The sequence below is a fragment of the Lolium perenne genome, chromosome 3 (genome assembly GCF_019359855.2).
Source record: "Lolium perenne isolate Kyuss_39 chromosome 3, Kyuss_2.0, whole genome shotgun sequence".
Lineage (NCBI taxonomy): Eukaryota > Viridiplantae > Streptophyta > Magnoliopsida > Poales > Poaceae > Lolium > Lolium perenne.
In genome coordinates this window covers 95,303,289-95,320,050 of record NC_067246.2, presented here as the reverse complement: position 1 = coordinate 95,320,050, position 16,762 = coordinate 95,303,289, and the positions used below count along the sequence as shown (strand labels likewise).

The following is a 16,762-nucleotide window of genomic DNA, read 5'->3' as shown; positions in this document are numbered from 1 at the left end:
TGGGCGATGCAAACGTTGAGCTAGGTTCATGGAGTACTTCAGTTACACAGGTTTTTATTTACATGTTCTCTTTGTTATATGTGGACAGGTCTTCAGATTAACATATTTTAGTATAAAATGGTCAAAAATATAGCAGTTTGTTTCTTATAGTATTTTCAATTTTTTTTCAATTCGAACATTGAATTTTAAAACTGTGACCTATATAAATGTAATAAAGTATTTTCATCTGTATAATGACTAATAAGACTAAAAAAATTCCAATTTTTGTGATTCTCATATTTATTGGAATTAGCTGTCTATATTACGAAAAATCCACATATGAACTTAATTTGTTTGCACCTGATGTTACCGATTTGATTATTTTTCATAGTTAGTTGGTCGGTCCATCTTTTGATAAACTAAAACAATATATCCCTAACTGAATAAATTGTTTTCATGTTCATACCTCATTCTCTTGGCTGTGCATTCCGACAATAACGCGTCATTGTCTCTTATTTACAATATGCAGTGTTTCAGGATGAAAATATCACTGCAAAAAAAAATGATATGTATCAATTTCTGACCTGCAACTTGAATGAAACATAACCTATGTAAAACTTTCTACTGGACACTTTTTTCATATGTACAACACCAGTCAGGTATGCATGTCGTTTAACCATTATGGATGTGTGTACCATTGAATGTTCCAGATTTACTTTGTAAGTGTGTGCTTCCTTTATTATGAATCGAGATGCCCCAAGCCAATACGAAAATAAGTCATTGGATGGGTGTAGGATCTGCTCATGGATTGTTGAACTTATTTCTATTTTAATGAAAAGGGCTCTATTCTACACTCTACAATTATTTATGAGTTCTCCCACCTACCATTCATCTTAAAGTTGCAATAATTGTTAGTGAGGTGAAGAACAACCTCTGCCTTCTGCTTCCGTTAATATAGACTAGATGACCCGTTGCGCTATCGCGCAAGTGCAAATGAAAGCGTATTAATATGCCAATGAATGCTGATATATAGGATGGTAATTTAATAAATAATTTATTTCGGTGCTTAAATCTATATTTTTGGTGATGGTTCATGTCTTGAGTTGCTATATACGCATCAAATATGGCGTTTATTTCTTGTTCCTCTAAATTTTACAGAATTATACAGAATGTTTCATACCAAAATAGTTGTAAGACGATCTTTCATGTATTGGTCATTCAAAGTTAATGCGGAGAGTATCCACGGTTCTATTAGATTCGCCTTCCATTTTTGCCATGAGATTTTGTTTTCCCATTTTATGCTATTGTCCATTGATACTAAATATTTCACAATTTCTATAACTTATCACGCTTTACCGGAACCACATTGGTAAGCACCATATGGTATATAACTAAATCATAAATATATCGCGTGGATGTTTGCACAAGTGAACCGAAACACTTGCTGGAAGTAGATGCATCTGTTATGAACTTTTGATATGATCCATTCATATAATCCAGGATTAGAAATAAACCGAAATAAACAATGACCAAACTAAAATAAACAATAAATTTCCGTAGTCTGAAAACCGTGCATCTTCCTCAAATCAGGCAGGGAAATATTCATTGGCAAGAGCACAAAACTCAGCATTAGAAATCTTGTTTAGTGAAGATCCTAAATAGCGCCTTTGACATGTTTGTAACTGCAGACCTAAACTAAATAATCACATGATCGTGTGAACAAAGCAAGAACAAAAAAGAAATATTAGCCTATAATATCCCAAAATTTGGAACCAATACACTCCAGCCTAGTGAGTATGCTAACATGCCAACGTACTATGCAAGATGAAGCTATAAAATAGGAGAACCAAGTTCCTAAAAAGGAGATCGAACGCAATAAACAGAACTACCAGAGTGTGCATATATCATATGTGCATTACATCCGATGACACTTACAATTATATAGTTTTTAAAAGGGAGTGATGTTTTGGCACATGGGAGCGCGTGCTCCCTTTATTTTGAAATGCATGTTAGTCATATTTTGAAATATCAAAAAATTTGAAGAAAAAAAATTCGCACGTACATCTTCATGTGCTACGCGCTCACAAAGTCGTTTCATGAAAAATCAACTTGTCCTGTGCCGTGTGTAAAAATGATAAAATTCAGTACCAAAATAAAGACTTGTCACGAGATAAATTTTCTATTTTTCACGTAGACTACAAAAAATATCATTTTTTCATGAAACTTAACGAACACACATATATTATGAAGATGTACATGTATATTTTTTTGTCAAATTTTTTTATACTTGGAAATATATTTTTATGGTAGAGGGATCATACGCACCCGGGAGCCGAATTGAGTTTCTAAAAAAATAGATACATGTGATGTTCAGCTGCTGCAGCTATTTAAACGGACACACAAACTGTAGTTGACCGCATATACAACGCCTGCAATACTTGCATACATTATGTAACCAGGTTCCAAACATACCATTCGAATTTATTTATTTTTTTGAAAATCATACCATTCGAAATTGAGTGCCTTTATCAGACACAATTACAGTAACATGTACCTTTGCAATGAGGCTCTGCCAGTCATCTACTCCAACAGGATCACATGCCGATGGCGCACGGACATGCTCCAAGCTGGCCGTGGATGCTGACATATTTCATGAAGAATTTGATGTCAAAAATAAACCTCTTTCAGTTAGATGTCCTCAACAAAACTCTCACTATTTGTAAACATGATGGTTTATACTGAATTTTAATTTAATGTCAGTGTCATGCAATCTACAAAGATTAATCTAAGGCCTAAAACCAGCAAACGATTCTAGCTCTAGTAATATAGCACAAGTCATCGTTTTCTCTTGCCACTCGCTTGGAGGCGATTGCCGAGCTCAGTTCCTTCAAGATATATACACAAGATGTTAGTCAAGTGGCAATCAAGTACTACCACACAACAAACATTATTTTTAGTCAGCCAGCAAACTAATTTTTGAAATCATGGTCGTAGCCTGATTAGGTTAGTGGTGTAGAGACACAAGTTTGCATCACACTATGATGACCGATGATAATTGGCACAAATCCCTATTGTGTCACCTGGAGCCTGGGATAAACAGCCATGTCAAGATGTACATGCCAAGCTAGGTACATCCCACTTTCAAAACCAAAATCTCAGCCAAAAATGGACCTGTAGTCGTTAATTTTCCACACAGGGAAAACTGTGACAGTTATATTCTGCAAACAATATTTTTTACTAATGTGGTAAACCATAGAAGACAATGCCTGAAACATCAGGAGATAGTTAAATCTGTGCTAATAAGAGAGAAATACAGTTTGGAGAATACCACATGCACAAACACATGGAATCCCTTTTCTTTATAGAGCATGGCAAGGGCATATACCATCTTGTTTATAGAAGGTTTGCCAGCAAAAATACTATCTGAAGATCTACAAGCAAAATCGAAAGGGACAGTACATATGATAGGCTACCAAGCAAGCATCCATCTTCTCTAACTGAACACCATTCCATCTAGCAAGTCGATTAAGAAATACACAAAAACTTCAAACTACAATGTACAAGCTTGGGCATTGTAGTAGATGACTGGATAGTGCACAAAACTCATACATTTGCAGCGCTGAAACTCATACATTAGCAGCTTTGGGATAAATTTACAGTGGATATGGCCATATAATTCTGAAACTCATACCAGTTTACATCTCTGAAATTTAACGACCTGACAAGTTCTGATTACTGAACACTACAACTCGACTGACTACAAAATCCGGTCGATCTCGAGTGGAATCTCAAGCACACGCCACCCTGTGCTGGTGACAGTATCAGCTCGGCCAAGGCTGAGCTCACCCAAGGCTGCATGCAACTCGAGTGAGCATTAATTATGTTATAAAATAATTAAAAACACAAGACCATATAAATTCTAGCACATGCTATTACCAAAGATAGTATTAGCAGTGATCGGTAATGTTATTAACATGTATATATGATCTCTGATTTGCATGAATGCGAAACAGGAATCCTGAGTATGGGAAGATTAGAGAAGGATACTGCTAATTCATTTCATAATAAAACTGGCAAGATAATGGATATTGAACTATCAGGAAAAGTGTCACAGCAGAATTATACTTCTGTATGGAATTAAAAATGGTGCAGAGGTACTAACTGCAGAATGAAGATGTTTTCTTACTCAAAGAGGAGGACAAGAGATATGCTGAGACATCCTTACACACCTAATTATCACCTGATAAGACCTGTTGATTTGGAGGATGAGAGGGCATGGAAATATGTCAATATATTAGACATGCAATTCTACACACAAAGCATATGTACACATGACACACACAGAAAGCATATGTACATGAAATTTATTAACAAGGTTCACTTCTCAATTCGGGAAAATATTAGAAGGAATTCACATTTGCTCACCCAAGATATTAGAACTACAATTCTACCACTGAAGTCTTAGCTGGCACTATATTTCTACTGATTATAGACATAAGTTGCACCCGTTCTTCAACAAATTATGCTACGAACATAAGAAAATATGTTACCAAGGAAGAATGCATGATATATGGACTAACAATTTTTGCCTCGACATATTAATAATAAAACTTTAACAGGAAAACTGAAGAAAAGTTTGAGTGGTACAATCTTCAACATAGGACAAAAGAAACACATATAGGATATAGGATGTGTTGGCTTCCAAAATTCAGAAAATACTTTGTGCAAAAATATCAAGTATTCAAAGAGAGGAAGAAACTAAAATGGCAAAAATATGAAACATCGTCAGGTCACCTAGGCCACCAAAGAATAAACCAAAGCAAATGAAATCTGAACCTGTACATCAAGAACTTTCCGAATCAACGATCAGCCTGCGTTTTTAACGGCTAATCGCGGCATGTTCTCGGCTAGGTGATGGAACCGAAAGATTTCCTTTTGAAAAAAAGGTAGCAGTGAATGGTATATAAAATAGTGACCAAAAGAGCTAGCCAAAATAAATGTTGAATGGTATAAAAAGACATACTCTTTCGTGTCATCTTCTTTAGTAAAGCTGTAGGGACCTTGAATGGTATTTGCATAGGTTGCAGTTGCACAAATAGCGCTACATGCATTCTCAATAGAATTCTGAATTTTCCCACTGTTTTAGAAGGTGGTCATTTGCATATGAGAACCGGATAACAAATCTGTGAATAGATCAGAAATTTTACCTTATGGACACCTTTTAAGGATGAAGACATGTCTGGAGTTTCCTAGTTAGGTTTCATTGAGCAAAATAGGTATATAAGTTGTTAAATGGAAGCGAGGAAAGAAATTCAGTTGCAATTAGTTCCATATTCAGGTTTGAGGTTAGCTAACCTTCTGCAGATTTTCCCGTGTTATTACATTAGCAGCAGGCACAGACCAGAGGCATCAGTCTTACAGTGTTTTCTGTTTCTAGCTCATCCTCCATCGAACTGGGCAACTACATGATTGATTTGGCTTCAGTAACCTGAATAATTAGAAAGTGAAGGATTAAAGAAGCTGCATTCATAACATACTTAGTGACCTGGTGGGCAAGAAAGTAAATATTCGTAGTATATATCTTTAAGACCATTGGCATTTGGTTGTACTAATGAATTTTGCTAATTTAAAACATATGCACAAATGGCAAGCATCTGACACCACAGATAACCAAACATATAACTCCAGACTAAGTAGAAGTCCTACTTACACCAACTGACCATTTGAAGTTAACAATCTACTATATCACAACCTGGAAATGAACTGAACCGTTCATAGAAGAGGCTAAAAGTGCAACAAGTGTAGTAACTCAAGTAGATCAGCAAGGGAAATGGCGAAACTATGTTCATCCTATAATGTTGTTTCTAATACTCAGTGTTGGCCAAACCAATTCATTTAGCTCACATGCTCAGCTGGTGTTTTAAATAAAACTGACTGGGAATGCAATAACTAAGCCAGACGAGTATTGCTGGTTTAACATAAAGTGGCACCTAAATTGGCCCAGCAGGCGCATAGCGGCAATTTCTGGAATACTGCTCGAACATTGTATACACACTAAAAATAGCAGGTTCTCTATTTCGTCTGGTTCTATAAATCCATTCCAGATAACCTAAAATAGTTTGGCATAGAGGCTGCACGTTGTGTCATATGCAAATTGTAGAGCTAAATCGAAAATCTTGCAGTGAATAGACGTGATGGTAAAAACAAGAGAGGAGTTTAGCACCCTCACTGTTTCAATTTCTAGAGCCACCGTTGCACGGCAGGACAAAAACCTCGTCGACTTTAGTGAGTGTGGATTCAGTCAATGAACGATCATGGCAGACCAAGGATTTACACATATCGGACAACATCAATGCGACTTGCAATGAGAAATCCAGAGCACTGATAAAAACAACAACACCTAAACCTAGTATTATTGAACTAACAAGAGAAGATAACAAGCGAGCGTATCTTGCATTTTTGGATACATGCAGTCTAAATACAATAAGTAAGTTCATATCATTATATTTTAGCAAAGTAGCAGCACATATCAACATTTATTTCTTCTCAAAACTAAAGCAATATTAGAGCAGTTTTCCAGATTCTAAATGATTTTTCAAATTTGATCAGTGTTTAAGCGACTGCCCAAACTTCTCATTATATTTGCTTTATTTAGCAAAGTGCGCAAATCATTCTGCTCTAATGCATTATTGTTACACATGGAAAGAGAAACAACATCCTCGATCTGTTTTTTTCTGTCGAGAGCCAAGCTGGATCTGAATAATGAACAAGCATTACTGAAGCTGAATCGACAACCAAACTAAAACAATTAGGTTACCTGAAGAAGCATATCCTCCAACTCTCAAATAATCTTAACAACCAGCAGTGCTCACCAACTGTTTGTAAACTGTCACATCGTTTAACTTAAACCATATAAAAAACCATACTGCAGCAAATGCTTGGAGCAAGACTCGTCAAATTTTAGTCTACTACTTGTATGGAAAAAGTAAAGAAATTGCATTTGACATGTGAGGATCGATCATGTGATGATAAATTCAGCTAGTAAATATCACTTATACATATAAACTGTGGCTGCAGTGGAAGAAGAGAAGTATTCCAACTCTCATACTCATTTTCTAAACTATATATTTGGATAGGCTCAGATAATTTGATTTAGGGACATCATGAAGTAAATAATTTATCTGGGGAAGATTGGTAGTGCTGAACTGATGATCATACATTTAGTAACAAATGAGCATTAAACACGTAACCATATTAGAGGGAACGCCAGTGGCTCTAGGAAACGATGAGCATTAAACTCTCTAGTACAGAAAATCAAGCAACAATACTACTTTTTATGCAGGTCCTTTGCCAGGCCAGTGGTTCTAGGAAACGATGAGTATATGATATGTATTTTTCTTCCATGCTTCAATTATGTTGATAAACACAACAGGTACCGTTAAATTTTGGTAACAAGAACACAATCCAGTCTTTGCTCGGGATGTATATACATGATCACTATTTGAGCATTGTATTGTAGGCAAAGCTAAAAATAGCACACAGTAAATTTGATGTTTCTGTAGACCTACTTACCAACGGGGGATCAATTGCCATCAGATTCTTCATACCTTTATCCAGGTATAAGCTCTGATATTTCTGAAATATGACAAACTTTAAAATATGTTAGAGAACCAAAAGCCATAACAAAACACTCTAGCAGAGGAATTTAAAAAGGTATTCCAGAGGACCACTGAAAATACTGTATTTATTGCCTCATGCGAGAACTGCTCAAAAGCTGAGCCCAAAATTAGCGGCAAAGTTTGGGAGGAAAGAGCTCACGCAAGGAGATGCAACCAGAAGGATGGTACTGTACCCAACGGTTCAATCAGAACTGGAAAAAGAGACACATTCATTTACCTATGAACTACTGAACGCAGCAACATCTTCAAGCCTAAAATCTCCATTTTGCTCTGGACCTGGTGCTTTTTATAATACCTTTTGAACCATTCAAAAGTTCAACATTTGACTCTAGTTAGGACTGGTAACTGGTTTATGAAAAAATGTATAATACATTCAGAAGGTCATCATAGAAACAAAAACGGATCAACTAATTTTTTGTGTACTGCGTATTATGTAGAGATTGCATTGCTTAACCTCTAAGTGATTTTGTATGGATGCTTTGATCTAAGTGGAAGTGACAGGTCACAGAATTAGTGCAGAGTGAGTGGCCTATCATTTTAACCCTGTTAAAAGGCCAAGCATTAAACTTTGAATAACCAAAGAAGCCTATATTGTGCTCTGCATAAAAGATTAGCTAGAAGTCGCAGATTGCCCATTTAACAAATATGATAGTTAGCCATGTAGTAAGGTAATTAAAAGGCTGTGGTAGGTGATCTGCACTTCAGTTTTTCTTATAGAGATTATTGCTCTGCTGAAAATAGAAACCGATCCATCTGACTGGATGAATATGAAGTGCTTGGACCACCTAGATAATACCATCGCTGCTCTATATTTATCCACAACATTCAGAACTGAAGAAAAGCTTAGATAGCCACTTGTTGAACTTTAAAATTAATGTTTTATGTTTAAGGAAGATGTATATCAGCAAAAGATACCAGTTTCACATTGCTTTGAGATGCATAAAAAGAACAATACACAAGCAAGAACTACTCTAGCACTGGGTAGCATGGAAAACCTTGAGCATTAACACACAAGGTAGACAATATGTGGTGCAGCAGCTTCCTGCAAAGTGTATATATGGCATTTCCAATATGGACAATAGGAGGGATCGACTTACCCATTAGAGAGATGAAGAGAAGGGGGAGGGGGAGCCGCTGCTGCGGCATCCACCTGCACCGTCACTTGGCGCATGCTGCCTACCACCGCTGCCGCATCCGGCTGTCGCCGTCACTTGGCGCGCGCTCTGGCTCCAGCTTCACCCGCCACTTGGCTGTGGGTGAGAAAAATAGGGCACAGTTCAGGAATTATAAAGACATCACAGCCCAGCAGCAATGAACTTCCCATTATATGCATAAGTATCAGGATGTAGGACACGCCTGGCAATAGTTTAATTTATAAGAAATATGATCACTTGTGATCACGCATAATGAAGATTTTAAAAACATTGCAGCACGACAAAAATGAGGGATAAATATTACAGTGTGAAATAGTAAAGCCACCATAATAAAAACAGGTTGGCTGTATTTCAATACATTACTAACCAATCCCAAACTCACTATAGTATTCTCAAGAGGGATATTTTATATACCTTGATGGAGAGCTTGGTCTGGAGCATGAAGGAGGCAATGGATCGGGCATGAACCGGCCTCACCAAAACTAACTCAACATCCGGGGAAATAAAAATAGAAACTCACAGAATGGAAAACTCCATTATTTTTAGTAATTAAAAGGGTTACCATAAATGCAAAGGTTTGATACGCTCCAAACCTTACCAAGATCCAAAAATGACAAAGATTAAGCAGAAAATGCTGAAACTTGTAAAATAAAAAGATATGAGTCGAACAATACTACGAAAGGAAAATAATCCCTCTTGCAACGTCCAAATATAGAAGTCTAATCAATTGTCAAATCTACAAACATGGAATTACAAGATAAGAGTTTCTAGCTCCCCATTAAAGGTAATCAATGGAGCATGAGCTCTAACAAAGGGATACATCCACTTACAAATATAAACAATGGCACAATAATATAGCAACAAACTGAATTGTGACTGAAAAACGTAATAAGGGGAGGATAGATTAAACTCTAAAGACCAGAAAAGCACACCATTGACATTGTAGGTGGGCCGCATTTTGACCTTTGTTGTAACACCGGAATCTTTGAATAAGGATGGTTTTGTTAGATAATCCCCTTCATGAACATCCTCAAAGGTTGTATGTCTTGCAATAGTAACCTCATTTGCCTCAGGAAAGAACTGAAACATGTTGACAGTAAAGAATCCAGTTAGTAGAAACTTGAATACGAGTACACCTACTTAAATCACTTGGTAGTATATTATACAAATATTACCATAGCATATGATTTCTTGCTATTTCAAGGTAAAAATTCATTGGAATAATAATTAGCATGTTGGTATAGATACCAATAAATTCAAGAATGCCCAGAAAGACACTACTTATTTTTGTCAGGGTCGCTTCCTCTGTAGGCAAATGTGACACAAATGCTCTTTCTCAGTTGTAACTTAGTTGCAACGCAAATGTGGCACTAATTTTAACACAACATGATGGATATGAAAAATAAAGAGAAATATAGAGATAGGCAAAAATTACAGCAATACCATTAGAAATCTCTGGTTGACGATGACCTCCAAGACTCCCTCTCCACCACATAAATGACCATGTTGTATCCAATCCTGCACAAACCCGGAAGCAGCAGCACCGATAAAAATCTTCATCTCAAATCGAAATAGAGTACAAATCGAGGAGAGGGAGGCACGGGATTGGGGAGAGGAAGCTCTCGGTAAAGTTAGGGTTTTCATGGTTTTCATTTTTCAAGCGACACGAGCACGTACCCGCACTCTCTCAAATAAATGGTCCCACGCACGCACGGTCCCAAGAGTGGTCATGCACTCAGAACAAGCAGAGGCCGGTGGAAAAAAAATTACCACATCCGACGGCTGTGAAGAAAAGCGGGATTGGAATTTACTGTGGCTGCTGAACGTGCGATCCAGATTCGTTTGCCCCTCTCAGATGGCCTGGTTGGCCGGGTAGTGTTTCAACATTTATATGAAGTAATTAACCAGTCTCCATGCTCCAATAGCAATCCTCACTATCTTCACATACGGTCAGTAGACAATATCTATAGCATAAAGATGTTAATTTGGTAAGAGCTTAAGCTGAAAAGATCGCACGATAGAAAAACTGTTGCATGTGATCCTTTTGATTAAAAAGTTCACCGCAAAGCCAGTGCATACAAGAAATGAATACAAACATATAAAGGGAAGACGAAGATGAACCACCATAATAGCATGGTTCTAGTGCCGGAGCTGCTGCACAAGTGTTCTTTTCAGCGCACATCATTTCATGAAACTGAAAGTAGATAGAAATGCAAGACACGATCTCAGGAGAATTTTAGAAAATATCCTTTACTTTCTGAGGTACTGCACTGCAGAGGTGAACTGGAGATACCAAAGGCCCATGGTGCTACAGTAGATGGTATTCTAATAACTAAGGCAATAGCTATCTATTTGTTGCATTCACAGTACACAAAATAAATAATGTTTGCCGAATAGAGAAATCGCCTCTTGTACACTGAAATAAATTGTGAACCACAAGCATCTTTATGGATATATTTGTCTATCAATTTCCTTCATTGTCCAGGGTGAACCACACTAAAATTGCATTACACTAATCTATCATATCTTATATTTTCATGTTGATGTGCCCTAAATACCAACCACATCTGCACGCAAAAAAACACGGGTAATCATAAAACAAAGTAATCAGTGAAGGACCGCTGAAACAGAGAAGAAACATGTGTATATCACATCATAAAGCTCATATATGAGTATAAAGGAAACATATCGAAAGAGCAGTATGAAACACCACTATAGAGTAAAGTAACAAAAGTTCATCAACACTATCAAGTGATGCTCACCTAGATAGGTCACCCAATGAAGGGGAACATGGAAATATTATGCAGTTTGAAAAGAAATTCCTAGAGGAATATCTGTAGTTACATGCCTTCACTGATAGCTCTACACAGGGTGAAAGGTTCCAATCCCAAAAGCAATGTAAAAAGTAACCATGATACTCCTCAATTTTTCAAATCGAAAAAGAGATCACAATAGAAAATAAAAATTGTGTTGTATAATATAAAATCATCCAACTTGACTGGTATGTAACAGTGGAAGAGCTATTTCTTGCAACACTGACTTCAGACCAAATTGGACCAAATTGCGTTGGCAAATTCATGAACATTTACCGATAATTGCAACTACATAGGAAATAAAACAAAACAACATTTTGTTTTCACCCAAAATAAATTTTCCAATGCAACAGTAACATATATAAAGTTTGTTGATACCTTTATAATTATATTCAAGACTAATTTCAGCAGAGAAACGAGAACTACTCTGTTACATGTTAATTTCAGCAGAGGAATGACAACAAACCACCAATTGATTTTCATGGTATATGTTTGTAACCTCAAGGTCCAGGGACTCTGGCACAGCAGCTACATTATTGTATAGGTGGAAAAAAAATATTCTACAAACAGTTAATATAAAACAAACATAAATAATTTTTCACCGAGTTGTAGCAATAAGCTGTATACTATGGTTTTTCATTCACGCCCGAGTTATATTTTTAACTAATGTCAAGACTCTAGGCACGGCAATAGTTTATATAAATACAATGGCTTTCTCTTGGAAGAAAAAACAAGGGTATATATCATCAGCTTATTTAAGCTAGCCCCAAATTCAGCAAACTGAAATGGTGGGAGTACTTATATCATGATGATGGATTACCCCACAGTGCAGCTTAAAAAAAACATGGGAAATGTCGGCAATCAGGGCACATCACATCATCAGCGCTCAGCGGAAACAAACATCGCCTTGTGCGCTTTCCTGGGCAAACAACTCGCGCTATCAAAACCTAGGATCAAGAACAAGCACGAGGAGCCATAAACATAACCATTGGCACAAGCGAACTTTACCTAGCGTTCACTTTTCAGGGCAAACAACTTCAGACTACAGATAATTTACAGAGGCTACAGTTTCTTCCTCCCATTCTTGTGTGACGCGTGAGCGCCATTGCCCGCAAGCAGCAGGCTTTTTGTGTAAACCTTCGCAAAAACAGGTTATAGCTGCTAGCCTGCCGTGTTTGGCCGGAGCCTTCCCAAGTAAAAGAAAAATGTCTATGGACAGCTTACTCGTTCAAAACTGGAGAGGGCACTTCACCTCAAAGAAACAGTTGAAGTTTAGTCTCATCAGAACTGCCTTAGGGAAGGTGCTCTCTGACTTCCCATAAGTCGACTACTCCTTAGAATAGTGTACATCGAATTTGATTTCTTGTTGAACTCCTGAATATCACCAAGTATATGTAAGTTCATGGTACATATACTAATAAAACTAAGCGAAGAGATAATACTTTCTTGAGTGATGTGCTAAGCACTGGCACATAATTATTTGTTTAGAGAAGGCTGATAGTGTCAGGTGTGACCTTACCTCAGTTATGTGATCAATCTCAAACATGTTTGCGCCTGTTACATATTGCTCGATACTCTAACAGAATCGCAGGCAGAGCTTCATTATACTGTCTAGTATCCTAGCCACCAATCCTATATCCAAGAAGGATTGCGTAATCAATGCCGACAAATAGCTGCAGTGCAAGAGGTAATAATCAGCCAAGATACAATAACCAAATAGATCTGTTGTGAGCATCCAAGTTCAAATGTACCACCAGTAATATCCCCATGTAACTATTGCAACTTGTAGAAAGGTGTAAACAAATCTTCATATGTATCAAAATACATCCATATATACTTAAGAGTCAGATAATAGACGGCACTTCCCAGCATTTGCAATTGAATGTAAACCTAATCAGCAGCCAAAGGTCCAACAAATAACAAAAGACACAATTTTCAGATAATAGACAGCACTTCACAGCATTGCAATTGAATGTAAACCTAATCAGTAGCCAAAGGTTCAACAGATAACAAAAGGAACAATTTCATGAGTACACAAGCAAGGGAAATGCAATGGAAAAATGACAGAAATCCCTTCAAGTGGCTTTGTACTATAATCTGTCCTCAAGTGGCTTATTATTGAAAAAATATCAGATTCGGTTCAAGTATCTTGGTACAGAGTAAATATAGTTTCATATTTATTTACCTTCTAAGATCAGACGGTGTTCTTGGACACATGAGAATGACGCAAAAGGACATTTGAGCGAGTACCAGTGAGTGTAATTAAAGGCTACCTCCACAGCATGCCCAACCAAACGATTGCGGACATTATTTCAGAAGAAACAGTACAAGAACGTGGGTTGTCGCTAGAGCAGTAGAGTGTAGGCTGAACATTACCTTCACAGGGAATTCTCCCATGGATATTTCACGGTGAGCAGCTAAGGGACGCGGCCGACGGCGCACACACGGATCGCTAGAAATTTCACCGTGAGCAGCTCAGGGACGCGACGACGCACACATGGATCGCTAGATGTTCAACAACGGCAAGAAGCCAGGAAAGCTTCGACGCTGAGTCCCACCCCATCCGAGCTACTCCTACAACTTCACCTCATCCGCTCTTGTCCCTCCTAGCTGAAAAGCAGAAATTAGTTTCAGATAATGGAATCAATCTGGAGCTCAAGCGGGAGGAAGGAGAAGGAAATGATTTGTCCTGGCAAAGGCCATGGACAGCACGGAGGAGCCTTCCTCGCTTGCTGTTTTTGTGGGGAGAAGAGGAGGAGCGGCGCACAGGAAAAGAAGAGGCAGCAACCTACCTCAGATCGAGGGCTCCTCCTGAGCGCCCAGGGCCACCGAGACGAGGCGCCGCCGCCCCGTTCCCGCTCTGCTCACCGCCACCACGTCCATTTCTGGCCGCCGCCGCCGCCGCCCCCTTCAATTCCGGCGGCCGCTACTGTCCGACGGGGTTGCAGAGGCTTCTCCCGAGCAGCACAACGGTGAAGGCGTCCATGGTCCCCACATCAGCCATGCCGCCGCTTGACCCGCGCCTCCTAAGCATGCCGGCCTTCCGGCCATCCACCTCCGGTGAGCCTCCACCGCTGCAGCGTCCAGCCGCTGCGCCGCCGCATCCGGCCGTCTGGCGAGCCTCCGCCGCGTCTAGTCGTCGCAGCGTTCGGCCGTCTGGCGACCCGGGGAAGAGGCGGCGCGCCACCGTGGACATCCGATCTAGCTCCGTCCGGTCGCCGCCACCCTCCTCTAGGATACGCTCGTCCAGCGCCTGCACCCGCTGTCACCTCCAACCACGCTGAGCTCCATCTCCATGGCCAGGCCGAGCCGCCGCCGTCTCTAGAGGAGGAGGAGGCAGGGATTGGGGGAGGACGGGAGGCACGGGATTGGGGAGAGGATGAGGCTTTTGGTTGGCCAGCCGATTGAACTGGGGAAGTGGTTGATCGATCTAGGGTTTCACCGTGCCCCACGCGCGTAGGAAAAGAGTGCGACCCAAACAAGCTATCGTTGCTGCCTCTGTCTGTCGGTCCTGCACAGGTCTGGTCCCACGCGTCATGGACTGTCTAAGAAAACTAACAGGTGAGGAAATCTTTTACGCATCGAACGGCTGTGGTGAAAAGTGGGACTGAGCAGAGTAAAACGGACGGATCAGATCGATTTGCCCCTCTCAGACCCCCTGGATGGCTGGGTAGTCTTTCAACATTTATAGGAAGAATACTATCTTCAGTTAACCTACATGATCGACTTTCAATTTTTAAATAGAAGGTTGGATTTCTTTCTACAATATATTCATAGGTGCAATATATGACGCTCAAAATATTTGGAACCTTAGAGAAACAGAAGATTAAAAATATTGCCTGCTTACAATAATAACTCTTTGGGTCTTGCGACCAATTTAATAGGACAAAAAATGTATCTGAATGTATTATATTAATTTACTACAAAAAAACATGCATAACCTTGCTAGAGATATTCAATATAAAAGAGACTGATAAATATAGGTTGATGGAGATAGAATGCTAGATATTGAGTCCATGGATTGTGTAACACATCAAACTGCTGACAATGTAGATAATTATCATGTGCAGTTTTGTTTTACAAAAAGACTTATTATATTTTTCTCAAACTGTAAAACAGGTTATTCACATGTTATATGTAATGGAAATCGGCAACCATGTGTCTGATGGAATCTGAATAACTATTTTGTTGTCATTTTTTTTCTTAAACAAAAAATTCCTACTTTATGCCCTTTGAAAATTTTCTTTTATAATTAGTTTCACTATGATAATCTTAATATCTTATATTTGAATTGGTGAGCTGGAAAATGTTGCTGATTTCTCTATTGTAGCTGTCAGAGAAATAAGATAATTTCTCCAGTGTCAACCCATTCTGTACTGCATTTTCCATTCCAGAACTGCTCTCAGCAAGGTGTCATTGAATGGGCCTGAATAACATGGGAGTATAATATTGCTATAGTATATCGGAGTCACGTATACCTTTAGTTACAACATGTGTGATAGAATATATCCTGTCACATTCGAGTAGCTCTTTTGAATTGGAGAACTTTTGACCTTATATATGATTACTTGACTTTGAGACATTAAAAATATCCTTTTCAACGGCCATCATATTTTCCACGTTGTGTTTATCTTTAGTGAAAATGTATTCATGATACATGGTGTGCATGGATGGTGCCTATAATACTGTCAAGTTAACTAATTAACTTCACTTGCACTTAAATGTTTGATATTTTATTGCACGCTTCATCTTGCAATGCATTGCAGTTTTATTGAATATAATTAATACGCTGCACTGATTATACTGAACTTTTGTACGGTAATCTAAATAAAATAGCATCATTTATCATACACTACACCTTATTTTCCTATACGGTTGCATTACAATCAATTACAGTATATGTTATGGCTTTTTAGGAAAAATCAACTATTTGTTTCCAATAGTTACTTAAACATTTGTCAAATTATATTTTCAAATCAATAAACGAACAAATAGGAACAAAAAACTTAGCTTTGTCTTCATTTGTAATATTGTCTTATGCACTGAATTCCAATTTGATAATATGAAATTCTTTCTTTATCTCTATATTATCATTGCATTGTTTTGAAAATCAAGTCATGATACCAATTATATCATT

General features: G+C 38.3%; 1 long non-coding RNA gene across 25 annotated transcripts; it reads right to left on the bottom strand.

The window, feature by feature from the left end:
* Positions 1-3,291: 3,291 nt before the first annotated feature.
* On the bottom strand, positions 3,292-15,022 carry LOC127341867 (uncharacterized). Of its 25 annotated transcripts, none has more exons than XR_011755129.1 (11): positions 14,418-15,022; positions 14,002-14,235; positions 13,145-13,298; positions 10,256-12,999; positions 8,756-9,892; positions 6,797-7,614; positions 5,335-5,467; positions 5,003-5,228; positions 4,816-4,911; positions 4,166-4,229; positions 3,293-3,831 (listed from the first exon to the last, which is right to left on the bottom strand). It is a non-coding gene; the product is annotated as an uncharacterized lncRNA (long non-coding RNA). The 25 variants fall into 25 exon arrangements; XR_011755141.1 differs by lacking the exon at positions 4,816-4,911 and having other exon boundaries at positions 5,003-5,116; positions 5,187-5,228; XR_011755126.1 differs by having other exon boundaries at positions 3,294-3,831; positions 4,166-4,911; positions 5,003-5,116; positions 5,187-5,228.
* Positions 15,023-16,762: the final 1,740 nt, after the last annotated feature.